The sequence below is a fragment of the Canis lupus genome, chromosome 2, assembly GCF_003254725.2.
Source record: "Canis lupus dingo isolate Sandy chromosome 2, ASM325472v2, whole genome shotgun sequence".
In the NCBI taxonomy this organism is placed as follows: domain Eukaryota; kingdom Metazoa; phylum Chordata; class Mammalia; order Carnivora; family Canidae; genus Canis; species Canis lupus.
The window spans coordinates 75043148-75069987 of record NC_064244.1 but is presented as its reverse complement, the minus strand read 5'-3'; the positions used below and the strand labels follow the sequence as shown (position 1 = coordinate 75069987).

Below are 26840 nucleotides of genomic sequence, written 5' to 3'. Positions count from 1 at the left end.
TGGGGTGACGGCCCACGTTCACTCACCTTGTCAGGTATAGAGCTCCAATCAGAACCCAGGCCTCCTGAAGCCCTAATGAGAATTCTTCGCACTCTACCAAACTGGTGGGGTTTTTTTCCATAGCTTGGGGGGGAAATGCCATTTGTAATTATAATGTCTTACATATGTACGGTATTTATTTACTTACACCCTGCCTTGTTCCAGAAAAGATTAGAGGCTGCTTTTGTATAGCATTTGGTCTCACCCTATGAGATACTTTGATCTGCATGATACCCACATGAGAGAAGCAAGGTGAAGGTTACTATCACCATTTTAGAGACAAGGATAACTGAAGTCAAGAGAAGACCTGACTTTCCCAGAGTCACATTGCACTCTGGGGCAGAACCAGGACTAGAGCCCAGTGCTCCGGGGCTCCCTGTGGAGCCCCTTGTCGTCTCTGAGATGTTCAGAGAGACAGCTTCCATCCTTAACCTCTGTCTCTGCAGGGATGAGACCCCAAGGCCCCCCCAAAACACCGCAGGGGACCCCAGTGTCCATCCCAGGTGGGAAGGGGTGGTCCGCCCCAGGGAAGAGTCCCTTGCAGCTCGGAGAATGCAAGGTTTGTGTGCAGAGGGATGTGGGGGTGGGTTTGGTGAGATACGACAACCTGCTCCCGACAACCCTGCAGATAAACCAATCCAGGGCCGGGAGGACCAACCAGGGTCCCCCTGAGGGTGGGCTGGCCTTGGGACTCCTACCCTGGCTGGTATGTCTGGCCCTTTGTTTTTCCCCCTGGGGAGAAACAGTCTTTTCCCACAGAGCCCCACAGAGGTTGCGTGATGCTATTGTTTTAATCACATGGATTTGTTTCCCAGTCCTGGTAACCTGTCTGCCCAGCCAACCAGCAGGCCCACAAATGCACACTCCCATTGCACCAGCACCCAAATAGCACACTCGCATTGCCTCCTGTCCTCTCTGCTCCCTCAAGCGAAGGGCCCGCGGCAACTGATCGCCAACCTCATGGTTGTGAAAACTGAGGCCCAAAGATGTCAGATGCAATGGCCTGCCCAGGGGCCCAGCATCCAGTCAGGTCCTACCCTCGTTCCCTGTACCTCCTGTCAGACCCCAGTTGTCAGTAACAGAGACAAAAGCCCAAGGAGGAAGGGACACACATAGGTGGGTCGAGCACCTGTTGTCAGTAGGCCTCATGTCCTAGCTTGGGGTGTAATCCTTTACTAAATCCTTACAGGCCCCAGGAGCTGGCTATGGTTGATATTCTTGTTTTTAGAGAGAGGGAAGTGGAGGCTCAGAGAGGTTAAAAAACCAGCTCAGGATCTCACAGCTAGTGAATAGATGGTGAGCCAGAAATGAAATCCAAAACTGGTCCTCTTCCCCCTGGAATATATGTACAGTGTTTCATTGTGAGCAAGATTTTCTCACAATTCTTATTTCTTTTTTTTTTAAAGATGTTATTTATTTATTCATGAGAGAGAGAGAGAGAGAGAGAGGCAGAGACACAGGCAGAGGGAGAAGCAGGCTCCAAGCAGGGAGCCCGACGTGGGACTTGACCCCAGGTCTCCAGGATCATGCCCTGGGCTAAAGGCAGCGCTAAACTGCTGAGCCACCTGGGCAGCCCTCACAATTCTTATTTCATTTGATTCTCGACAACCTGGGAAATAAGAGGGTATTACCCCCACTCTTCAGATGAGGAAATTAGGGCTCAGTGAAGTGGAGTGAACTGCCCAAGGCTCATGGCTGGGAAGGGTCAGAGGTGGGACCATAGACTGTTGCCATGCCCATTCGGCCCTGGTGCCCAGGCACTGGCCCTCCCAGCCCCCATCCTGCAGCTCAGTCTCTTCCAGGGCCTCTCCTGAACCCACTCACGTCACACCTCTGCCCCATCATTCCATGGAAACTGCTCAAAATTGGAGCGCCTGGGTGGCTCAGTCGGTTAAGCGTCAAACTCTTGGTTTCTGCTCAGGTCATGATCTCATGGTTGTGAGATCGAGCTCCTCATCAGGTTCCACATTCAGCACAGAGTCTGCATGGGATTCTCTGCCTCTCCCTTTTCCTCTGCCCCTCCCCCCGCTTGCATTCTCTCTTTAAAATAAATAATTTTTTTTAAACTGCTCAAAATCAGGTCCACCAGTGAAATCATGTCACCAATCCATGGTCAGTTCCTAGGCCTCATCTTCCCTGACCTGTCAGCAGCCTTTGACAAAGAGCCTGCTGCATCTTCTGGGTCCACGCTGTCTCCTGGTGTCCCTGTGGCTTCTCTGGGTGCTCCATAGCCAGTTCCAGCTCATCGTCACCTCAAGGGCCCAGTGCTGAGTGGCCTCCCCTTCTCTCTTCTCTCTCTGGATGTTTCTCTCCAGCCCCATGGCTTCAAATGCCCTCCCTGGGCTTATCTCCAGCCTGGACCCCTTCTCTCAAGTCCAGACTCACATACCCAACTACCTCCTGGACATCTCCACCCTGCTTCCCCCCTGCTCCCTATAATATCCTCTTCGCCCTGCAGCCAGAGCTCTAAAAATTAGGAGGATCATACCTCTTCTCTGCTCAGAACCCCCGGAGGCCCCTCAGCTTATACTGAGCAAAAGCCAAGTTCCTAAAAATAGCCCACAAGGCCCTATAGGCTGTCCCTCCGTTCTGTACCTCTGACCAAGCTTTGTCCTTGCCCCCTCCACTCCAGGCACACTGGTCTCCTTGGTGTTTCTTCTGCCTGGAATGTTCTTTTGTCAGATATGCCTCTCACCATCTTCAGGTCTCTGCCCAAATGTCACCTTCTCACCAAGGCCCCCCACGGCCCTAGTGTTGAAGAGCGCACGTGTGTACACACAGGCCTATGTACATCCTGCCCCTTCCCTCCCTTATTTCTCTCTGTGAGTCTAACCACCTTCTGACATACTGTGCGTTCACGTGTTTGTTCCTTTACTACTTGTCTGTCCCAGCTGGAGTGTGCACTCCCTGAGGACAGGCATTTCTGACTTATCCACCACTGTTTCCAGTGTCTAGAGTAGTGTTAGCTCATAGGAGCTACCCAGAAAAGGTTTGTTGCAGAGCCCGTTCACCTGATGCCCATGATGATCGTAAACAAAGGCCCTTGGTGAGGCTGGGCTTCTTCCGACCACCTCCGGTGGGCTCTGGGGAGACCAACGTGGCCAAGATGCCTAGCAGCTCTGTCTGTTGTTGGGACAGATGTTTCTAGGTGTGGATGGAGGGTCCTTATTCTTTTTTTTTTTTTAAGATTTTATTTATTTATTTATAAATAGAGTCCAAGCCAGAGGAGAGGCAGAGGGAGAGGGAGAAGCAGACCGCTGAGCAGAGAGCCCAATGCGAGGCTCAATCCTGGGACCCTGGGATCATGACCTGAGCTGAAGGCACATGCTCAGCCGACTGAGCCACCCAGGCACCCTGGGGTCCTTATTCTTGATACTCAGCATTTCTCATAAAATCCCAAATCCTTCTCGGAGCTGGGGGCCTCAGGGAGCATCTTTACATCTTACTCATGTTCTTACATTACCAAACGTAATCCCAGCCCCTCCTCCCTTGCCTGAGCTGGCCTGATAGTGTTTGCACTCCCTGCACAGAGCCTGCCAAGGCGCCCATCTCTCTCTCTAGGAGCTTGTGGGAGCCCACTATGTGCCCGGGTCTGTGCAGAGAGCTGGAGGAGATGGGGGGGATGTACAGCACCCCAAGTCTCCTGGTCGTGGGTTTAGACCCTGACCCTGCTGCCTGATTCACTGAGTCAGAGCCACAATTTCCTCATTGTGAAATGTGGTCTGCAGCCCCAGCCTCACTGGGTTTGGGAGAGGCTCAGAGGAGTTATGGACAGCGATAGGGAGGGGCAGGGGGTGCTTCTGCTCCAGGAAGGAATGTTTCTCAGGCGGGCACCAGTCAGTGCCCTGGCGGAGCTCTTGGAGAACAAGCTGTTTGTACATGTCTTCGGGGGACAGGGGTTCGTTGATAATCCTCTCTCGGTTATAAGCAAGTCTGGGCAAACAGCAGGAGCCTAATACATGCTTGTGGAATAGCATATTAATCAGACAGGGCGCTTTTATTGAGCAGCACAGGAGCAGCTCACAGTCATAGTGCCTGGGTCCAAATTGGGCTCTACCCCCCTTGCCCTGGGCTCTTGCAGAGCAGCCCCCTCCCCTCCTGCATCTGGGGCTCAGCATCACCACCTATAGAATGACTCTTGCACTAACAGCCTCTGGTTCTGTGATGCCTGGTCCTCACGGCACCCCTGGTGAGGCCAGCAGGGCAGCTGTGACTGTCTGTGACCTGAGGACAATGACCCCACATTGCCTGCCAGGAAAGTTTAGTAACATAGGTAAGTGCCAGCTGCCTACGTGCAAATACCAGCTCCAACATTTACTCCCCATGTGACCCTGGACAGGTGACTCACTTCCCAAAGCCTTGATCACCTCATCTATAAAGTGGGTATAATAATAAATGGAATATTATAGATGAAGCCGTGAGGATTCAGTGATAATGAAAGTAGAGCACGGGGCACAGCACCCAGCAGGTGGCGTGTGGTCGGTGCCCATCCTAGCCTGGAACTTGCTATCTAAATGTTCAGGGTTGTTACCATCCCCTTTTACAGAGGAGGAAAGTAAGGCTCAGAGAGCGTAGGTGACTTGCTCCAGGCCACACAGCACGTAAGGCCCCATAACCCTATTCTGCAGTGGAGCATGGGTCGTGGGCCGGGTGGGGTCTGGGGGCTATCAGAGCTCTGCCCACCTCTGTCCCTATGTCCTCAGCAAATTCCGCGCCCAGAGGCTCTTGGTACCCTGGCTTCTTCTAGGAAACCAGCCTCGAGTTTCTTCCCTTGAAGGTGTTGCCATCTGTTTAGCAACATTTTAAAGACCTAAGAGTGGTCGCTGGCCTTTTTGTGCTGCCTGGGCGGCCGTGCAGCTTTAGGAGCCCCACAACCGTATCCCTGGCAACCCTAGCCCTGGGCTGCCCTCCCCCCACACCCTGCTGTCAGAACTGTCTGTGGGAGCTCCCTGGAGGCCTGGGAGGGTTGTGCATGCACACATGCGCTGGGTCAGCACAGAGCACCCCGGCTCGCTTGCATGCATACATGCATGCACACATGTGTGTGCATGTGCGCTGGCCCCATTAGGTGTGTGAGAGCATTTGCTGGGCCTGCTGGGAGTGTGTTTGTGTGTCTGGATGTGCACAAGTACACCCACTGACCCAGCATCCACTTGTGTGGCTGGAACATATCTGGACATATAAGCACATGTATACGTTTCAGGGGTGGGACATGTACATACTCTCATCCAAGCAGGTCACCCCACAGCCCACTACTCCCGGTATTTGTGTGTTCCTCCGTCTCTCTGACCTGCCTCAGCCTATGTGTGTGCAGTGGGGAGCACACTCATGCGTATGCTGGATCAGCTGGACCAGTGCGTGTAAAGGAATGTGGGTGCCACATCAAACAAGTGTGTGCATCTCTCCTTGCATGTGAGGGTCCCTGTCGGTGTCCCTGGCTGTGTGTGCTCCGGGTCAGATAGCTTTGTGTGCATTTGTGCACACCCACCCACGGGAGACCCAGCCAGAACACATATGTTCATGTGTACGTATATATGCTGTATCAAGCCAGGGGTACATGCTCTGGAAAATGGGTATTTGTGAGCACGTGTGTGTGTACATGCACTGGATCAACTAGCAGACCGTGCACATGTGTGCGTGTGTGTATGTGTATGTGTGTGGAATATACACACACACACACACACTCATTTCGGGGGCCAGGATGTCAGGGCCATTGATTTTCTGTCTCTTAGAAATTCCCTTTGAGGTCCTCTTCATGTCTCTTTCATGAACCAAAGTCAGCAATGTTCATAAAGCAAATAGGACCCGTTTTGTAGCGAGCCTGGCCTGCCCGCCTCCCCCGCCGCTCGCGCAGACAACACGTACATGCAGAATGTGCTTGGCATTCACGGGAAAGCACGGGGACCCGGGGGGTGTTCGGTGAGAGCGCTGGGCTGGGGTCAGGGTCCTCGGGCTCCACGATTTTCCAATCGGCTGGCCTCGGCACTTCCCTTCACTTCCTGGAGCCTCGAGCTTCTCTCTGCAGAAGAGGGTGGAAAAGGCCTGATGACGGAGCCCCCGCCCAGGCCGGGGATTGTCATTCCTCTCACATCTGTCTCGGGTGTTATGTTTACGCAGCACTTTCTCCTTCCTGGGAGAGAAGCAGTGTCTACACAATACCCCAAAGCCAGGCGGGTCCTGGACAGGCCAGTGGAGGAGCCGCGGCTCTTCTCTGAGAGGAGGAAGGGCACCCGTGAACTGTGCACCCCTACTGTGCACTGGCCCCCGTGCGCCAAGGACTTTGCTCATGTCACTTCTGTGTCCCTAATGTCACTGGCCGCTGCCCTCTGTGGCAGCTGGTGCTCTCCTCATCCCACAAAGGAGGAAACTGAGGCCAGAAAATCGTGAGGACTTGCCTGCACCCCACGGGGCGCAGCTGGTGGCAAGTCAGAATTGGGACCCAGGTCTGCCCACCTCCTGAGTCTTCCTGCCACATCCCAGGAAGACTTCCTAGAGTGGGCAGAAGGAAGAGGCCAGGCCTTGAAGGATGCCCAGACCCCCACGGAGTGGCAGGGGGGTGGCAGGATGGTACAGGAGCCCCGGACACTATTTGAATGTGGTGAGGAAGTGCCAGGCCGGAGGACATCACCAGGCCGGAGTCACGCTGCCAGGCCGGAGTCACACCGCCAGGCCAGGCCGGAGGAAGGCAAGCCCCGGGTCTGCGGCTCTCCCTGCCCCTTCCCCCTCCAGATGGGGTCCCCTCCCACCCCTCGAGCCCTAGTCTTTGTGGCCCAAGAAGAATGCCTCTCTTTATCTCCCCAATGCCCCTTCCCTTTGATTCCCTTCTCTCCAGCATTTCTGCTGACCTCTGCGTGTCGGGAATCCAATTAGAGGAGCGGACAGAGAGAGTGACAGCCGCGCCGAATCCCGCCTCGGCCCCTCCGAGCACGCCTGCTGGAGCTGCAGGCGCGCAGGGCCTGCTTGTCATGCCGGGCCCTGCGCCGGGCTTTGTGGGGATTAGCTGCCGGGGTGGGGGTGGGGGTGGGGGGTGCTCCGCAGATGGGACCAGAAGTGACGCTGGCGAATGTCACGTCCCAGTGGAGGGTGGAGGGAGGCAGGGGGCCGGCTGGCTGGGTGAGGAGTGGCCACCCTGACCTAGAGGGGCTGCTAGGGGAAGCGACGGTCCATGTTGGAGGGACAAGGCCCAAATCTCGACTGAAGTAGAGCTGGCCACCCAGCTTGGGTCTGCCTACTGTGGGGGACAAGAGTGTCCACCAGAGTGTCCACCTCGGAGGGGCTTTTGGGGCCGATGTGATCGCAACGATGGGCCACCGTCTAAATACTTTACATATGATGGGGTGAGGGGGGAGCCCATGTAAAGGGGAGGGGCCAGCCAATGAGACATGATACCTAAAGAGACGGCCACCACAAGCCAGCCCTGGGCATGGCCACCAGGCAAAGACCAAGACCCTGCCCTTCTACACCTTCCACCACAAGTTGCCCTCCTGCTTTACCTAGGGATAATGAGGCCAGTCCGGGCAGAGCTGGAATCCCTAACCCCCATGTCACCCTGCCCCCACCCCAACCTCCTGATTGTGAGGAGAGTCCCTGTGACCCCTCCCCAGGCAGGCATGTGGTATCTGAGCAGGTGTATTTGAGGCCCTCTGGGAAAACAGCAGCCCCATCCCTGTCCCCAGGAGCACCAGACAGAGGATGGTCTCACCCTCTGCCCGTGACCAGCAAATGCTCCAGAGCCTCTGGAAGTGGCCAGAACCTCTAGTGTGCTGGGTCCAAACACAGGGGGATCCGACACGGCCTCTGCCTCCAGGAACTCTTAGTGGAGAGACCAGGAGAGATGAGACCCTGATGTCCAGAGGATGGATCATGTGAAGGGGTTAGCCGAGGACTGTGAGAACCCACAAGGGGGCCTAGAGGGCAAGGGACAAGACGGCAGTCAGCCTGGGAGCCCCCAGAGGGCTTCCGGGAGGAAGGGACACCTGGGCTAAGAGGACAAGCAGAAATGGCTTGAGGAAGTCCTGGCTGTTATGGGCCTGAGAGGCAGGGCAGGTGTGGGGCTTCCCAGGGTGGGGAACCTGCCCACCCCTGTCTCCATCCTCATTCCACAGCTGCCTGGGCTGGGCAGGGCTGACCCCCCCTCCCACCCCAACGCCCCAGTGGGGCTGCACAGCTGTAGCCGCCTCCCCACCCTGACCCACTTGGCAGTTTCTGGATGCTCGGCATCTTCAGTAAGAATCACCACAGGGTGGGACTGGAGAGCCAGGGGAGTCCCCAGGCGGCCCCTGGCCGGTGGTAGTAGTTAGGAGGCCACGGTGCCTGAGAGCACAGTATTAGAGGACCAACATTTGTCTAGCCAAGCGCCTTCCCCACCCCATCTCCTCATCTCACACCAACCCCACGGAGCAGGAATCACCACCCAGTTTTACACGTGAGAAAGTGGACTCAGACAGGCAGGCGAAGGGACTTGCCTGGTCTCACAGAGCATGTTAATTCATGGAACCAACAGTTAAGCTCAGGACCCTGTGGACCTCTCCCACCCCTCCAGGCTATGGCAGTCGGTGCAGATTTGAGTTCACTGGGTATATGGTTTCCGTACTCTTGCCCCAGCGAGGTGGCTGTCACATGGTAGGTGCTCAGTAAGTGGTGGGTGGCTGGGTGGGTGGGTGGATGGATGGATAAAACATATCAATCAGTTGATCAATTCTCCCCTACTTGGTGCCTTTTTTAAAAAAAAAAAAATCATAAACTACGCCAACCCGCATCCTGCCAGTGAAGGCTGTATTAAATGAATTAATCTTTCAGCTCAGTTCTTGTGAATGCAAAATGAGAAGGGCACATGGACTCAGGAGAGCAAGAAAAGACACCCCAGTGTGCTTCCCACACCTGCCGCGGCCTGGGTTGCACATGCACAAGCACAAGCACAAGCACACCCTGCAACACACACATGCAGCCACCCAGACCCACTCACACCCTGCCTCACAAGCTGGTGCCCCAGGCTAGGACAGCAGCTCCAGTGATGGCCTGCTGGGGACCTCATCCCACCCTGCCCCTCACCCCCAGCTCCGGAGTGGGCCTCTCTGGGCTCAGCCCCTGCCTGCCAGCCCTTCCCAGCATAGCGGCACACCCACCCCTCCTCATCCTCTGAACTTGACTCCTCCCCTTCCCGCCCTCCTTTTGTCCCTCCTTCCCTACTCTTCTGTGTTCTCCTGTCTTCTCCTCTCTTGGTGTCTGCCTTGATCCGCCCTCTGGCCTGGTCCTCTGTCTGCCCTTCCTGCTGTACCATCTGACTGCCCTCAGCCTCTCCATCTCGTCTCCTGTCTCCCTGCCTTGCCCCTTCCCTCCCCCATTTCTCTCCTCAGGCCCTAAGGGGACCACGTACCCCTGCCCAGACCCCAGGAACCTAGTGAGCTGTAGGCTGGAGAGTGTCCTCTACCCAGACCCTCGGGCATCACCTTCCCCTTCAGGAGGGGCGTGGTACACACATACTGGTGGGGGAGGAGGTCTGGCTGCCTCAGTCTCCCCACCTGCCAACTGGTGGAATCATCTGGCCAGGCTGGGCACGCTCCCTACTCACCAGTTTATTTGTTGTACGTACTTACTGAGCTATGTGGGCCCCTGCCCAGCACAGGTGAGGCCCTGGAGGAAGGCAACAAGGAACTGAGGATTCACATAGCCCTGGTTCAGATTTCCTCCATGCCCTGAGCGGGAGCCCCACCTCCGAGTCTCAGCTTTCTTGTCTGCAAAATGGGGACAGGAGAGTCAGCCTGAAAGGGTCGTGTGGAGCGCAGATGAGCTAAAGCCGGCAGAGTGCTCCTTGTTTCTGCCTGACACACAGCAGGTGCTCCAGGGTGGCCATGGAAGATGAGAGAAATTCTGGGCTGTGTCCTCAGGGGCCTCACGGCCCAGTGGAAGGCAGATAACTGGGAGAATTCACCCCTTTGGGCTCTGGGGGGCTGGTGCAGCCCTTTGCCCCCCTTTGCCCCTGAGGTCAACACAGGAGAGCAGGGTGAGGGGCCGGGCGGGGGTCAGGGGTCATAGGGAAGAGGCCAGCCTCAGTCCTGAGTGATGCTGAGGTGAAGGCCTCAGTGGGAGTCATTGCTGAGGACGCAGACTGGGGCCTGGCCAGCAGGGAGTTTGTCTGTCTGCTACCCTTCCCACCAAGGCTGGATTCCCACAGCTTTGGAACGGTATCCCCTGCAGGTATGGGATGAGTCACCTGCCCCTAGAATCCACATCATCCACCTGGCGTCTCCAGCAGGGGGCTGGCCTGTTCCTGAAGGGACTTCGGGAAATGGGTTCTGAAGGGCCAGAGTGGTGTCCGGCTTTGGCATGACCCCATATGTGGTCCTTGAGCCACATCACCCTCGCTGAGCCTCAGTTTCCTCATCAGGACCTTCGAGTTGATTAAACAAAGGGCTGTGGGGCTGGAGTGGGTTTTGGGTACACCCCCAGCCTCCAGCAGTGCCCCCTCCCGTGGGCGGATTCCAGACCTGCCCTCCCCCTGGGGCCCCACGTGGGCCCTCTCTTTCAGGAACTGACCTCCCCTCCTACTGCCTGAGGAGTCTGGCCCCTGGACACTGCGCCCTCCGCCCCCTCCCTCCTCTTCCCTGCGACCACCCAGCCCAGCCAGCTGGGCGCGAGGCCATCAGAGGCTGCGAGGCACCTCCCCCACTCCCACCCACCCTGGACCCAGGGAATCAGCAAGCCTTGGAGTGTGGGAGGAGGATGGAGACTGCGATTCTATCAGGTGGGAGGGGGGCGGGAGTGAGGGCGAGAATCCGGCAGGTGCGTGTGCATGCGTGTGCATGTGTGTGTGCGCGCGAGAGAGCTGGAGATCGCCAGTGCACGTGTGCCTGCTAGGGGGCCTGCAGATGTGTCTGAGGACCCGGGAAGGCAAGCCTGCAAGAGAGAGAAGACAAAAGAATGGAGTGAGCTGAAGAAGCCGCTGGGGTGGGAAGCTGAGCCCATTTGTATGCAGCAGGAGCAGGAGCAGGAGCCCCGCGAGGCGGGCTCTTCAGAGGAGTCTCAATTCCCAGGGCACTGGAGGGATCATTGAGACGTCTGCGTCTGCAGAGCCTCCCTCACACACCGACCTGCCCGCCCGCAATGGTACAGGTGGGGAAACTGAGGCTGGGAAGCCACATAGCTGGGACCGGAGTCCAGGTGGCCTCCTAGACCAGGGTTCTTCTCGTTACTTGACCACTCCTGGGGACTCCCAACTATGGAGTTGGATAAATGAAGGAAAAACAATGACGGTGGAGGTTTGTGATGTGCACTGGTGGGACAGACATTGTAGGATACCTCGGTAATCCTCATGCAACCCATAGAGCATGTGCTGTTTTTTATCATCTTCCTTTTACATATGGGGAAACTGAGGCACAGGATGGTGAAGGGACTTGCTCAAGACCATACACCTCATAGGCGGCAGAGCCAGGGTTCAAGGCCAGGCCAGCCGGTGCCGGAGTCTGTGCTTGCCGCCACTGGACCATTTGGCCTCTTAGAAAGTGACATCCTTGAAGTGCGGGGACTGGCCCACCTCGGAGCCCCCAGTTCTGAGCAGCGGCCCGGCACATGGCAAGTGCTCAGCAGTGCTTGTGGATGAGCAAGCGAGCGAGTGAGCAGGGGCTTCGCCACGAGGACATCTTCCCAGGCCCTGGAGCCCAGCTCCCTCGTCCCGGCCCTACTGCGTGTGCTTGGCTCCAAGCCCCACCCCCACCGGGCAGGTGTCGGCTGTGCCCTCTGCGGGGGCCAGGCCCCCTGGGGACAAAGCCGGGGGCGCGCCTGGGCGGCCCAGCCTCCGCGTAGGCTGAAGCCGCTAACAGGCTGGAAACCTCTTTTGTCAAAGCCTGCGCTGCCTCCAACCTCCTTTAATTAAAGACAATCAGTGCTTTCAGCCCCTCTGCACAGCTCAGCTCCCCTGTTTGCAAACACACAGCTGCGGGAGCTTTGTGGGGCCCCCCCCACCACCGCCCCTAGCCCCACTTCCCCAGAGACATACAGAGGTGCCTTTATTATCAGCACTCAGGCTGCAGCACCAAGAGACGGGCGCCTCACGCAAGGGAGGGATGGGAGCACTTTCTAGAGAGGCTGGGCAGTGGGAATTGCTGAGGACCCCGGAGTGGCCTGTCACCCGTGGGCCACAGGTCCTACTCTGTGACGGCCTGTGAGTGCCAGCTCCAGCTGGGCATCTCTGAGGGACCTGCTGCTTTCCTTTCTCCCCTCCATTTCCTTGGTCCTCTGGGCCCTGCTTCTTAGAATACGAGCTACCCATGTGTTTTCTTCCAGAACCTTGTGTCCGATCTGGGCACTGAGGGCTGGCCTCAGTGGTGGCCCTGAGTGCCACTTTAAGAAGGAAGGAAAGGGAGACATGACTTCTTTTGAGCACCTGCTGTATGCTAGGACCCTGAGCCCGCACAGCATAATTCCGAGGTATCCCCTTTCTATAGGCAGAGATGCCGAGGCTCAGAATGGCTCGGTAATTCAGCCGAGCATGATAAGGGAGTAGCAGAACCTGCACGCAAGGCCAGGCCTCCTGACTGGAGTGTACCAGTTGGATTGAGGCATACTAGAGGCCCCACCTCTTAGGGTCAAGGGGTCATCATGTCCCACTCCCCACCTGCCTCAGCCCCCAGGGACAGAGTCTGCGCCATGTGCCAGGCAATCTCTGGTTTTTCTGGGTATTGAAGTGGGCACAGACATAGCTATACCCTCCAGGAGCTCCCGACCGAAGGGAAGATGCCCCAGTGAGACCTGTGCGTGGTGGCAGTGCCCTGCAGTAGCAGAGGGCTCCTCAGGATCCTCTAGCAGCACAGAGAGAAGAGTGACTGTTTGCAGGGAAAGGTGGGACTACTTGAGCTAATGCTCAGGGATTAATAGTTATTCTCAAAAAAAAGAGGACAATGGGCAAAAACATTCTGGGCAGAGAGCTGGGGCATAAAAGAAAAGCAAATTTCAAGAAAGGTGAGCCATCCAGGCAGGACTGGAGTCACTGTGCCCATTGTGGATGAGGGGACAGAGGCCCAGGCGGGCTGAGTGAGTGGGCTAAGGTCACACGGAAAACTAGTGCCAGAAGGGGGGCCTGTCCCCCGCCACCAGGCTCTATGGCACTTTCCACTGATCTAAATTGATGCATCCTTTTGAGACCAGCTAATGAGGGCCTTCTCCACCGGACTTTTGATTGCCAGTGGAAAACCATGTCTGTGTTTGCTCACCTTTGTGTGCCAGGGCCTCACCCAGTCCTGGCACCGAGCAGGAGCTCAGTAAATATCTGCTGAGTAAATGAAATGTTCCTAGTGCCAGCGTGGGATAGGCGCGTGGGCTTCCACTCTTCCTTTCAGGCGCAGGACAGACATCACAGATCCATTGTCGCATTCCTCCGCCCCACCCAGGGGGATGCAGGCGGACCCCTCGGAGCTGGCACAAGTGGGGACGTGTGTGTGTGTGTGCGCGCGCGCAAGTGCGCCCGCAGAGTCAAGTCCAGGCCCACAGTCTGTGGATGAGAATTTCCAAGTAGGATGCTTCCCAATGGGGAGGAAGGGATGGTAATAATAGTACTAATAGCTTCACATTTACGGAGTGATTTCCACACGCAAGGCACCGTTCTAAAGCTCTTAATGTGTGTTTGATTCCCACAACACCGTCTGACGTGAGTCGTCTTCCTCGTCTTCCTCCTCATTTTACAGAGGGAGAGGCTGAGCCACAAAGTCAATACCTGATGCAAGAGCGCAGGTCCCTAATTTGCAGGGAGTCCCGCTCTGGACCACTACACCACCCTGCCTTCCTCTATGGGCGTGGGACCTCCCGGTCCCCAGTGCTGACCACCCTGAGCGCCGATGCACGTCCAGTGTCACTGCGAGCTCCCCGGCTTCCTCCCCTCCAAGCGGAGACCCGAGAAAGCTCAGTCAGAGCCGGCAGGGCCAGGCCGGGCCTGGGATCCATCTGCCTTTCGGCAGCTCCAGGCCCACTTCCTCCAGCCTGGACGGCTTCCCAGTGGTGTCTCTGCAGGCCCTTTCAAGTCCCCTGGCACCCCCAGCCCCACTTCCTGCGACCCCTGGCCCCAGGCTGACCCGCTTCACTCAATCTCCCGAGATGAGTTGCAGAAGCTGCGAGGTCTGTATGCAGAGACTGGAAAATTAACGAGCTGCTCCCCGACAATTGGCGGTTTCCAGGCACCAGCTGGCCTGGAGTATTTACTCGGCACCCTCAGAGCAAGACAATTAAGTGGAGCTTAGGCTGGGGTGCAGAGATGTCTACAGATCAGACGAAAACCCTTCTAAGATGTTTTTCCAAGGGATCAGTGCCTGAGAACAAGTTTCCAGGGAACCGGGGTGTTTAGTCATTTTTACTAGTATATGATATATTAATACCTATAACCTATATTGTGTGTGTGTGTTTGTGTGTGTGTGTGTATACACACATCCATTCATTTAGCATTTTCTATGTGCTAGGCTCCTTACCCAGGTTACTTTGTGGAATCCTCTCCTTTTTTCTGCAAGGTAGACATAGTCATCCCCATTTTACGGATAAGAAAAGTGAGGCCCAGCATGATTAGGAGACATCTCCCAGGTCGCAGAGGGGAGCTGGAACTCGGCCCCAGGTCCATCTGAATCCAAGGCTCTGCTTCTTACCATGCAGTGGGTCTCCTTCCCAGTCTTTAAGCGTAGGTAGCCCTGTGTTAGGCACCCAGGATGACCACTGGCAAGATACGACCCAGTGTGTGCTGGGCACCTACTCCGACCAGGCCCAGGGAAGGATATGAATAGGAGACCCCTTCCCTGCCCCGGGAGATGCCGTCGTTGAGGTATATGTTGTACGATACACGAGCCCAGGAAGATCGGGGCAGTTTGAATAGGAGCCGAAGGCAGCCAGGGCCTCACTGAGGAAACAAACCATGGTGTTGACCGTGAAGGTTGAGTAGTAAGTAACCTGCCAGGGGAAGAGGTGCCAAAGGACATTAAGGGCGCAGAGTTCAGCACAAACACTCCAGGGTTCCGTGTGCCGGGGAAGTGGTGCCCAGTGTGGTCTGGGGTCTGGTGAGATAACTGGGGTGGGGAAGGCGGAGACAGATGGTCAAGGGCCTTGAAGGCTAAGCAGGTGGGACTGGGCACTAACCAAAGAGAAGAGAGACACGGGCTGGGAGCAGGAGCCTGGCTGCTGCTGGCACATCCTACAGCACAAAGGGCCCACTGGCCTTTCTTCTGTTCCCCGGGCCTCGTGGTGGCCAGAGGAAGAACAAGCTGGTTGCTTGGCCATTGAGCCACTTCCTCCTTGCTGTCCTCCAGGAGCTACAAATCCATCTGTCCTCCCTCAGTCCCCAGATCAAGCCATTACTAGCTCACTCTGTGACCTGGCACAAGTCACCTCACTCTGGCCCATAGTCTCCCCCAAAGTCAAAGAAGGGAGTACACCAGAGGTCTCCAAAGGTGCTTACACCTCTGCATCCCAGAGCTGTCTGAAAAATGAGTGCAAAGCTCTGCCTTTGGGGAGTTGCCCGGTGGGTGGGGATGGGGGCAGGGAGTTTAAGGCCTTCGCCTGACAACTGCCCCCAGCTGAGCTATCAAGGCAGGAAGTTTGTCCTCCAACCTCTCTACCTTCCTGACCCACCCCATCTGGACCCCATCTCTTTCCTTGTCACCTAATCTCCCCTGAGGTGTCATTTAGCCCCTGTCATCCCACCCCAAGCCTGGAGAAGCTCAAACACAGGACTTTCAGATATGCTGACACACCAGAGAAGGGCCCGGCAGCCCAAGTCCTCCTCCCCACCCCACCCAGCCCACTGGCAGCCCCTGAGTGGCCTGTTATTAAAATGCCCTATTCCTTGTCTTCGGGGTGAGGTGACAAGGGCCTACTGGGGAGTCAGAAGAAACAGGGTCTGGCCTCAGCTTGATAGCTCACTGCTGTGTGACCCTGGGTGAGTTCCTTGTCCTCTCTGAGCCTCCATTTTCTCATCTGTACGATAACGGGGGTCGGATAGATGAGTGGTCCTTAAGCCCCAAGTGAATATGGGAATCTTCCAGGCCTCAGGTTCATCTCCGATGCTCTTGATCTGAGGAAGGGCCCGGCCATCAGAGCACTGCCGCCCTAGGAGATCCCCGAGGGCCCAGTCCAGTTCCAATACTTGTGAACTCTGCTTCTCCATCTAACCCAGATTTGACCCCTCGCACCGTGATGACCAGGACCACAGAGCAGGTCAGCGATCGCCCCACCACACTCAGGATATCCAGGCCAGAAGGTCATCTTTTCCCTCAGTTTCCCCGCTCAACATGGCTGGTCACCCAGCCAGTCTGTCCTCAGGAGTGGCCTGGCCAAGATAAGGAGCTAAAAATAACCCCACCAGGGCACTGGGAGAGAGGGAGGGCAAAAACCAGGTACCCCAGGCCAAGGGGATGAGCCTGCAGCGTTGTGCCCGGTTTAGCTCTGTGGCTCTGGGCCGATCAGCTCCCATCTGCACACCCCTGACCACTCATTGTAAAATGCAGACGTGGCACCTACCTGCCTGGGTATTGGTATTGGGAGGAGCAAGAAATAACAGCAAAGTTAGGCACCACCAGCCCGTGCCGCCTGGCCCCAGATGCCCTGCCTGGCAGAGGGGGGCAAACAGCCATGCAGGAAGCAGGGGAACTGCAGCCCTGCTGAGGGAGGTGTCCCTAGGGGATCGTTCTGAGGCCTTTCTGGGGACTCTCTGCAGGTCTTCCAGTCAGAGCAGTGATGGCAGTGAAATCATAGAACACATTTTGAAAGAAAATTAATAAGGGACAGAAGGAAGCGGAAATTGTGAGGCCTTGGAAACTGGAGCAGGGGAGAAGGGATGCGGGGTTGGCACCCAGAGGTGCCAAACCCACCCACCTATGTTGGTGGGGAGGGGGGACAGTAGGAAGGCCTTTCAGGCAGAATGAGAGGAGTTGGGAGTGGGTGCCTTGGAGAGTGAGGTGCTCCTAAGCTGATGAAGACAGGAGGGGACTTCAGGGCCAGCCAGTGGGGGAGAGGGATGTGGCGCAGAGGTGAGGAGGGGCTTCCCGATCACTGGATCCTGGCCTCAGCCTCTCTGAGCCTCAGTGTCCTTGTTTATAAAATGGGCATGAGGATTAAAGGGGGACTGGGAACAAGTCTGGTGTCACCGGGGCTCCATGAAGAGTAGCCAGTATTGGTCTTCATGGTGGGTGGCAGCGGTGCTACTGCTAACCCCGTCTGGAGCCTTGCAAGCACCCTGCACCCAGCAGGGGTTTGATGAGTGTTGGTGGACGGCCAGATGGTTGCAGGGTGGACTGAGGGGCGGCCGGACCGATGGACAGAAGAGATGAATGAATGACTGCAGCCCTGCTTACTGGGCACAGGAGCTTAAATCTGCGTTGTGTGTTTCTCTTCTTTCACCCACCACCCCCCAGCCAGCTGCCGACAGCCACGACCCTTTGCGATGACTATTTGTGAATAATTAGAATTAGGCATATTATGTATTTATGTTTTGGTTTGATATAATAAGTCACTGTAGTTCTTTAATGAAAGTCTATCACCTCCCTGTTATAAGACACGTCCACGCCCATCAACTCCACCCTCACAACAACCTGTCAGGCAGGTCCTCTTCTCCTCCTGTTTTCCAGGAGAGAGATCCAGGCTCAGAGAGGTTCAGTAACTTGTCAAAGGTCACACAGCTCACAAGCGGCAGGGTCAGGATTCAAACTTTGGGACTTTTGTGTTCACGGTGTACTGTCTAGATCATTCTGGGTGGGACATTCCAGGCAATTTGGAGCCTGCCATGAAGAAATAAAGGAGAGAAAGGGAGCCACCGAGGGCAGGATCAAGGAAAAGGGGAGGTTGGGTGAGAGGTCACAGGTCAGAGGCTGAGGGTGGGGGCAGCTCAATGCCTGTTCCAGAGTGTGGTCTGTCTCTGTGGAGGCCACGGGGGCCTGTGTCGCAGGAGGTGGACCTCAAGCCTGGCATTTGAGGGCGCGTTGGTGGAAGGATGAGGAGTGGTGGCAGAGCCAGCAGCAGACACCGCAGGCCTCAGGAGGCCGGCAGGCATCCCAGATTTTCCTGGATGAAGTGTGTGGGTGCCAACATCACTGTCCACCGGCCACATGACCACCGCGGGTGACTTCACCTCTCAGAAGCTTGGCTTCTTTCTCTGCGAAGCGGAAGCTACAGTAGAAGTCGGAGAGCTCAGCATCCAGAGCCCTTCACACAGAAGCACCCAGGGCACCGGGCTGTGTCCCGGTCAGGTACCAGTATTTGATTCTGGCCACCGTCACCTCCACCTTCCACCCTGCAGGATGCCCCCTGCCCGCCCCCACCCCCAGGCCCCAGCCCTAGATCTGAGCCTCACAAACAACGGTCACCATGCTGATTCATTTGCTCTTAGACATTTACTGAAGACCTGTCGAGTGCCACCGTCGAGCCGGGCTCGGGGAGGGGAGGGCCCCGCTGTCAGTCACTCGGGCCTGTCTGGGAGACGAGCGAACAGACTATTGCGGTTCGGTGCGCCGAGTGCTGACGCGGGTGGACGTGCAGGGTGCCGGAGCAGGAGGAGGGCCCGCCGACACTGCCAGGAGGAGGGGGCCCTACGCACCTGCGCTCGGGTGATGCCGAAAAGGAGGAGGAGGCGGAGGGAAGCCAGCACCGACCCTATCCCGCCCATCTGCATCAGTCTAGCCTCCTGCCCATTTTCCAGATGAGGACGCCAAGGCTCCGAGAGGTGGAGGCGCTCGCTCAGAGTCCCACAGACAGGCAGCTGACTCCAGCTGACGGCATGTACCTCCGAAGCTCCCCACATGGGGTGGGTGGGCCTGAGGCAGGAGCGCCAAGCCTGGCACACCAGCAGCTGCGTCGTCGCCAAGGCCGCCGAGGCCACTGGCCAGCCGGGGTTTACAAGGCACAGGGCTGGCCCGAGATGTTTGCCTCACAAACGCACGACGGCTCATCTGGGGTAAGTTTGCGTCTTTATGAGCCTTCTTCAAAAGCCCAGCTCGGCTCGGCGCCCGTCACCATGGAGACGGCTCTGGGTGGCTGGAACCGGCCGCCCTCTGTGGCCACGCGGAAAGGCTGCCAGGTGCTGGGGTCGGCGCCACGCCGGGTGGGGCACCCGCACAGGCCTTTCCTGAGACGCACTTGTTGAGGGCCGGGGGTGGGGGTGTGCATCCAGCTCCCACGGAAAGCGGAAAGGTCGAGCCCACCCCGCTGGCTGCAGAGCCCCGTGGGCTGGGGCGCCCCTCGCGGGCCCGCGGGCCTGCTCCGCCCGGAGAAGCGGTGCCTTCTCCCCGGCCCACTGCCCTGCACTCTGGACAGGCTGAAGCCGTGGGGGTGGGGACCGGGTGTGGATCCCAGAGATGGGCCGCACATCTGTACACCCTGAAACTCTCACACAGCCGCCCCGTTCTGTGCGCGGGGGAAGCCAAGGCCCAGAGAGAAGTGATTTGATTGAGGTCCCCCAGCAAGGCAGAGGCCGGAGGAAGCGTCGTCGCCTCCTCCTCGGAGCCCAGCGCTCGTTCTGGGCCACCATGAAGCTGCTCAGTCAGGCCTGAGATGAGGCTGGGCCCCGCTGCAGGCCACGGCCAGGGTGCAGCCAGCCCCCATTTGGAGGAGGGCTTGCTTGCTGGCTGGGAAGACGGCCTGAGTCCTGCCTTGGCCCCGGGCCCTTCTTGGCTCTCAATTTTGGTCCGAGTCTCCGGGGCTGCTCAAAGATTCCAAAGGCATTTGAACATTTTGGAAGCAATTTGTCAGTCGTGGAAGCTGTTTGGAGGCTCCAAAAACTATTTAAAGTTTCCAGAATCTGTTGTGTTTACAAAGGCTGTTGTTCATGGTTTCTAGAGTGGTTTGAGGTCCTGGGCGGAGGTCCCCGAGGCAGTGCGGGGGTCTGGGGCTGGAAGCATGCTGGGAGCCCTGGTTGGCACTGGAGGTGGGGCTCCCGGCAGCACGAGCCCCCAGCCTTCTCTCCCAAGACCCAGCCTGTGAAGCCACTGAGTCCACTGGAGCATCTGCCGTTCTGAGGAGCAGAAGGAGCGTGGGTGTTGGCAGCAGGGGGACAGAGTTTAGAATCCAGCTTTGCCACTCACAGGCTGTGTGACCTGGGGCCGATTGCTTAACCTCTCTGCCCCCTCCCCCTTTCTCCCACTCATTCTATTCTGCAGGCCCAACTCTCCCCCTCCCATCTCATCTCAGGCATATGTGGGATTAGTCAGAGAACAGCCTCCTCCAGGGCTGGTACGCACTTGCCTCTGGATGTGATTTGCAGGCTGGAAGCCTGACCTGCAGTGACTGGACTCCCAGCCCTCCTCAAGCCAGACCTTCCTGACCCCGAGGTCCAGCCCTTCAGTGTCCTGTCATGGGGGAGGGGCTGCAAGCTGGGCTGAAGGCCTTGGTTGACCAGAACGCTCACACCTGCCCACATCCCCATGCAAGGCTCTCTCTGGTCTTGCTTTTCGGCCTCTCCATACCACACTGCCATCCCTGGTGTTGCTCCTTCCAGGGGCCTAAGGACCCCATTACCACCCATCTATACCTAATGTCTCAGATTCACCTTCACTTCCCTCCAGGCCTTTGCTCATGCCATTCCCTCGACCCAGAATGCCTGTTTCCACCCTGACACATGTTGCACACGTATGCATGCACACACACACACACACATGCACGCATGCACACACACCCTATGGCTCTCCTGGATCCCCTCAGCTCTTTCTGTGCTGCCTCCACTGCCCCCGCTGCTCTGTCATGTCATGAGCAGAGTGGTGCGGTCCACCATCTGGGTCCATCACCTCCTCAGCTAAATTGTTACTGCCTGCTGACTCCCCACTGCACCATGTGGGGTAGGCTTGGGAGTGGAGTCAGACAGACCCCAGGCCTAACTAGGCGTCTTACCTGCAGCGTGACCTTGGGCAGGCTAGTGGCTGAGCCCTCCTGAGCCTCTGTGTCCCCTTCTATAAAGGGGAAATGATAAGTCGTGCTCTGTTCAACTCTCAGGGTTGTTGTGAGGGTCAAATGAGGTGATGGACAGGGATAAGGTTTATAAACTCAGAAGTGACCAGGCCAGTGGTGGCTGAGTGCTTCGCCCAAGGTCATCCCGGGGAGCTGGGCGCCAAGCCAGGTCCACAGTCCACAGCTCCTACAAGGACATGGATGAGGGTTTCCACCCCCTGAGGCCCTGGACCATCCTCAGGGCCCCTCTGAGAAGTTTTACTTCCTCCAACTCCCTGACCCACTTGCGGAGCTGCAAGTAGACAGGCTGGCTCCCAGCTGGGACGATCCGCCGGTGCTGACTGATGTGCTAAATGCATCGTGCCTTCCTGGGAGACAGGAAGATCGATACCTCGGAGGGCGGGCAGCCTCGTTCGATGCCACAGCCATCCCCCAAGGGTGAGAATGGGCCAGGAATAAACAGAGCCAGGCCTGCTCCCTCCATGGGGTCGGCCCAGGCCAGACCAGAATGATATGGATTTGACGTGACCACCTGTGGCATCATCATCACCGTACCCAGGCAGCATTACCGTGCCACCCAGTGTGCCCAGTTTGTTTGTTTTTAGCATGTGCTACCTCACTGGATCCTCACAGCCACCCTCTGAGGCAGGTACTGCTATCAAACCTATTTTATAGATACGACGTGACACAGAAGGTGTAGTGACTTATCCAGGGTCACACAGCTTAGGCGGTATCCTAGTCAGGACCAGAACCCACACCTGCTGGGCTCAAAGCCCGTGCTGCTGCGAAGACACTCTGCATTTTTAGTCATACAGAGCGCTCTGTGGCCACGCACACACCCAGCAGGCCCCTACTAGCTCAGAATGCCCACTTGGGGCCCCATGTCCAGCCTTGTCTGTACTCTGGGCACTGGGGCATAGGCTCCAGAGCTACATTTTCTGGGCTTAGAATGTGCTTTGGCCAGGTTCTCCTTGGCAGGTTGAGGGAGGCACCTACCCAGCAGGTGCTCATCCTCAGCCTCATTCTGCCAGAGCTCACAGCAGGCAGGTTAAAGGTAGGCCTGGCCCCCAAGGTCACTCTGGACATGAGACACCCTGTGGCTGGCATGAATTCTCTGGGGCCTAAACCTTTCAACCACAGTGAGCTCAGCCTCACTGCCCCTCTGCCGCAGGATGGCATCCCTGTAGCCAAGGATGGGCCAACTTGAGCTTTTGCAGCCCCACACCTCACAAGTGAAGCAGGAGAAACCACAGCCCTGAGCTTCTTGGGATTAGGCTGGAGTGGGGACAGATAGTCCGGGCATGAGATGTGGCGCTGCTGAGAGGGAAGGGCCCGGCCCTGTCTTCTCCCTAAGTGGCAGGAAACGTTGTAGGCTTTGGGGTTAAACCCGCCTGGGCGCGCCCTGGCTGTGTGGCCTTGGATTAGACACTTAACCTCTCTGAGGCTCTATCACCTCCCTTTCACTTTTCCCCAGACCATGTGGTTCCTCCTCATTCTGAGTCACTGTGCCCATCCCTTGTCTCCCTCAGTGTGCCCAGTGCGCCCAGCCAGCCCCCCACCTCTCAGCCTCCTCCAGCGCTCCCTCCCCACGTGCCTGCTATGCGGTCAGGTGCCAAGTCCTGTCCACTTTCCCTCCTGAATATCAGCTTAGCTGCCTCCCCACCAGGCCTCTCTTTGTCCCTGCTCTGGTCCAGACCTGGTTGTCTTTCCCCCGGATTTGTGCAGCAGCCTTCTAACTGCTTCCTGCCCCCCCCCCACCTCCCCTCTGGCAGTTCCAGAACCATCTTCCTAAAATGGAAAGCTGGTCGTGTCTACCTAACACATCCTGATTGCACACAGAGGAAAGCTCACACTCCTTTCCATGCCACAGGGAAGGCCTGTCACCATCTGGTCCCAGCCCCCTCTCACCCACCTCTTCCCTTGGCGCCCCTCTGCCTCCAGCCCCACTGGGCAGCTGGATTTGCTTGGACCTACCCCTGAGCCTTTGCACACACATGCTGTGCTCTTGGCCTAGAATTCCCTTCTTTCCTCTCCCTCGTCCTCCCCAATTGTTTAATGCCCACTGATCCTTCAGGGGGCAGTTTTGACATCACCTCCTCCAGGAACCTTCCTTAACCACCACTCCCCAAGGCTGGGCCATCCTGAGCTCCTACACCCCCATCTTAGCTGCCATCCCTCATTATTGTCATTGCCTATTTACACGTCTCCCTGCCCACTAGACGGGACCCCCCCACCCCCAGGCTCAGAGAAGGCCCTAGTAGGTGAGTGTGAATGTCCCAGGGCCAGTCTTGCTTCCCTGCTCTCTGCACGGCTGGTCAGGCTCTAGTCCCAGCATCTCCAGGGCTGTGCTGTGAGACCTGGGGCCAGTGCCTTCACCTCTCTGTGCCTTCGCTGCCAAGGGTCTGCAAAGACATGAGGCTGAACTAGATGACCGCTCAGGGCCCTGCCTGCCCCACAGTTCCACAGAGGGGTCTCCTGTGATGCTTCTCCCTCTGCTGCTCTGTGTGCCTGTTCAGTCCATCTCCAGCCGTTTCCTCTCACAACTTCTGTTTCGGGCTGTCTGGTGACCCTTTCTCTCCCTTTCTGCCCTAGACTTCCTGTAAGGACTGCAGCCTCCTTTATGCAACCCCAGATCCAGGTCGAAGGGCAGGCCTAGAAGCCTCCCTGGTCCCTCTACCGGCCTCCTGTCACGGGATCTGCCATCTGCACAGCCCCAGTAGAGCCATTAACTCACTATGAGTCAAACGAAGCCATAAATAAGTAAAGGGGTGAGGGTCCCCAGGGGGGCTCGAGCCCAGCTGGCTGCCCTGTCTCTGGCCAGATCTGGGATCCCGACTACCCCAGGAAGGGCTCAGCCTGACAGATCTTCACGTGTCATCACTGTCCCCAGAGAGTGATGGGGAAGTCACCAGGCCTCTCTGGCCCCCATTAGTGTCAGTAATTGCCAATCAATTTCCTGGGATCCTGGTGGGGAAGAGGCCCCTGGGTGTCTCCAGTGGGGAAGCCACATCTAATGGCTTTTATTTGGATTGCTGCAAATTGATTGGTTTTTTTTAATGGAGCTTTGGTTTTTCTCCCTGCATCCTAACCACCCCCTCAGGGCTAGTTAGGCCAAAAGATGAGTGATGGCATGACTTTACTCTCCAGAAAAGCTGAGAGCAGGGCTGGTCATACCCACACTACCCGTGTCTTGTCCATTCGGCACTTCCTGAAGGCACAGCCGGGGATCCCACTTCCTCCGGCAGTGACCCTGCCATAGGCCCTCCCTGAGGCGGCCAGCTTGGCAGCTCACCACGGTGCTACTGTGATTTGCATCACCATCCCCAGGAAAAGAGGAGACTCGGCTAAGATCCCACAGTTAATAATGGTAAAGTTGAGATTTGAACTCAGCTCTTCCTGGAATCAAAGCCTTCATCTTCCCATTCTTACCTGTACCTTCTCATCACGTCACATATACAGTGATGAGGATCCCCCTAAAAGCCAGAGAGCTGCAGAAGTCACAGCTTTCAAGAGCTCCTAGGGAAGAGATTGGCTGATGAGATTAATACTGACAACTACAATAGCAACCATTACCTGCCGAGCCCTTAATTATGAAACAAAGATTATGCCAGTAGTTTTATATTTGTAGTTCGCATCCTCCTGAGAAATATGCATTGTTTTAACCATTTCAGACAGGGAAACAGGCTCCAAGGTTAAGTGACTTACATCCTATCATTCAGATTGCTGGTGTTAAAACTAGAATTCCAACTAGGTCTGTTTGAATCCACATCTGCTTTTAACCAAGTTTGGATGGTGAATGTTTCAGTTTGGATTGTGAATGACAGAAAGCCAAATAACAGTGACTTAAACAAGATAGATGTTTATTCCTCTCTCAACTAAGTGAAGTCCTAGGTAAGTAGTTAACCGTTGGAATGGCAGCTCCACCATCAGGAAGGTCCCTGCTCTCTCTGGGTCTCATAGTCTGAGTTGGCTGCTAGAGCTCCAGCCATCACATCCATATCCCAGCCAGCAAGAAGGAAGACAGGGTAATGACAGACATGCATGTTTCTTTCAGGGACACTTCCCGGGAATTGCACCTCCTGTTTTTGTAACATCTCATTGGCCAGCACGAAATCATATGACCGTGCTCAGGTGTAACATAGGCAGGAAATGTAAACTTGGTTCCAGAAGACCATGTGCCCAGCTATAAATCAAGTGTATTAAGGAAAGAGAGGAGATCAGATTTGGTACAATTATTAGTGACATCCATTAGTATCACTCTAATTGCCCCTCTAGATGTATAAGCAGAATTCTATAGTACAGTCTGGAAAGTCACTAAACCCCCACTTCCTGGTAGCCCAGAAGAGGAGTCTAACCCCAGAGAGGGGATGTGACTTGCCCAGGACTGAGCAGAAAATTGAGGCAGAGCCAAATTTACAAGCCTGTCTTAAGGGCAGTCCGGGTGGCTCAGGGGTTTAGCGCCGCCTTCAGCCCAGGGCATGATCCTGGAGACCTGGGATCGAGTCCCGCGTCGGGCTCCCTGCATGGAGCCTGTTTCTCCCTCTACCTGTGTCTCTGCCTCTGTGTGTGTGTGTGTGTGTGTGTGTGTGTGTGTGTATCCCTCATGAATAAATAAATAAAATCTTTAAAAAAAATTTAGAAGACTGTCTTAGTAACAAAACCCAAGCTCTTGGCACAACACCCTCATCTCTCCAACTTTCTGGGACCTTTCTTCTGGTTCTTGGGTTGTTCCTCTCATTTTCCCGTTTTCCCCCTCTCCCTTTCTGGGGCCTTTGGTCATTGACACTTTGGGGCTTCTTTTAAGATTGAGTAACAAAGAACTTTATTCTGTTCCCAACATCTATATTAAAGATGGCTGACCTTGGCCGTTGGTATTCTGGTCTGAGGATCTTGAAGATCTTTCCTGCTATGACAGTCAGCCTATGAGATACTCAGAAGCTAATGGTAGCTTTTGTTTAATAAATATATCCCTAGGGCCAGGAGAGCTGCACATTCCTCAGCATAGGAGGCTCCAGGGGCAGTACTAGAGGGGAGGGAGGGCTCCTATGGAAAGGGCAGTGGGTAAGGGATGCGGGCTAATGGATGAGGCCCTTGGATGATGCTCGGAGGAAAGAGTAATCTTTGTCAGGCACTTGCTAGGCACCAACACAGTACTGCAATAAATGTGAATAGGTTATATCTCCCAATAATTGACAGTGACTCTTACATAGAGCTAAAAATAGAATAAATACAGCTCCATGTTCTTTTTGAAAGACGCACCTAAAGCAAAATGGTGAAAGATCAAAAGTGAAGGGATAGGAAAAGGCCTACCAAGCAAAAACAAATGCTACAAACAAATTAAAAACCAGACAGGAAAAGAATACAGGAGTGGCAATATCCTTATCATCCCTCTTTCACGGCTGAGGCTCTGAACGGTAAGTTGACTCACTTGAAGTCATGTCTGCCCCAACTGGCAGAGGTGTGATTTGAACCTGGGTCTTTCTCTCTCCTAAACTCCTACTTCTTTGGGAATATCTAGCTGCCTCCAATGAAGTCGACCAGTGTCGTGACCTTGACCTGATGGGCTACCGATCTGGATCCAGGTGCCTGCCATCAGAGAGCAAGGCTGGAGTAGGCAAGAGTGGAGGGAAGGCTGAATTGGCCCTGGAGGGACCAGCCCTGGGTAGAACATGTGCTAGCCTCCAGGCCAGAGCTTGGACTGACTCCCGGAGTGCCTGCTGTGCTCCACTCAGGCCCGCCCTTAGCTGGTCCCAGCACTGTTCCAGGCCGTGCCCACAGAGACTCCCACCCCCGCTTCCCAATTCCTGCCCTCAGGCAGAGGCTGGGGATGAGGGCAGATGTGCCCCCCAGAGCCTCAGGGATGAGGTTCATGCCTGGAGCGGAGGTCCCCCTGCCTGGCA

The 26840-nt window shown here is 56.1% G+C and overlaps 1 protein-coding gene and 1 long non-coding RNA gene across 8 annotated transcripts in view; one reads left to right on the top strand and one right to left on the bottom strand.

The window, feature by feature from the left end:
• The window catches only part of EPHB2 (EPH receptor B2), a 185612-nt gene that overhangs the window by 74252 nt on the left and 84520 nt on the right, over positions 1 to 26840 (top strand). The window lies entirely within an intron of this gene.
• Positions 18377 to 21029, bottom strand: LOC118353931 (uncharacterized). Its single transcript, XR_004813630.2, has 2 exons — positions 20884 to 21029; positions 18377 to 20011 (listed from the first exon to the last, which is right to left on the bottom strand). It is a non-coding gene; the product is annotated as an uncharacterized LOC118353931 (long non-coding RNA).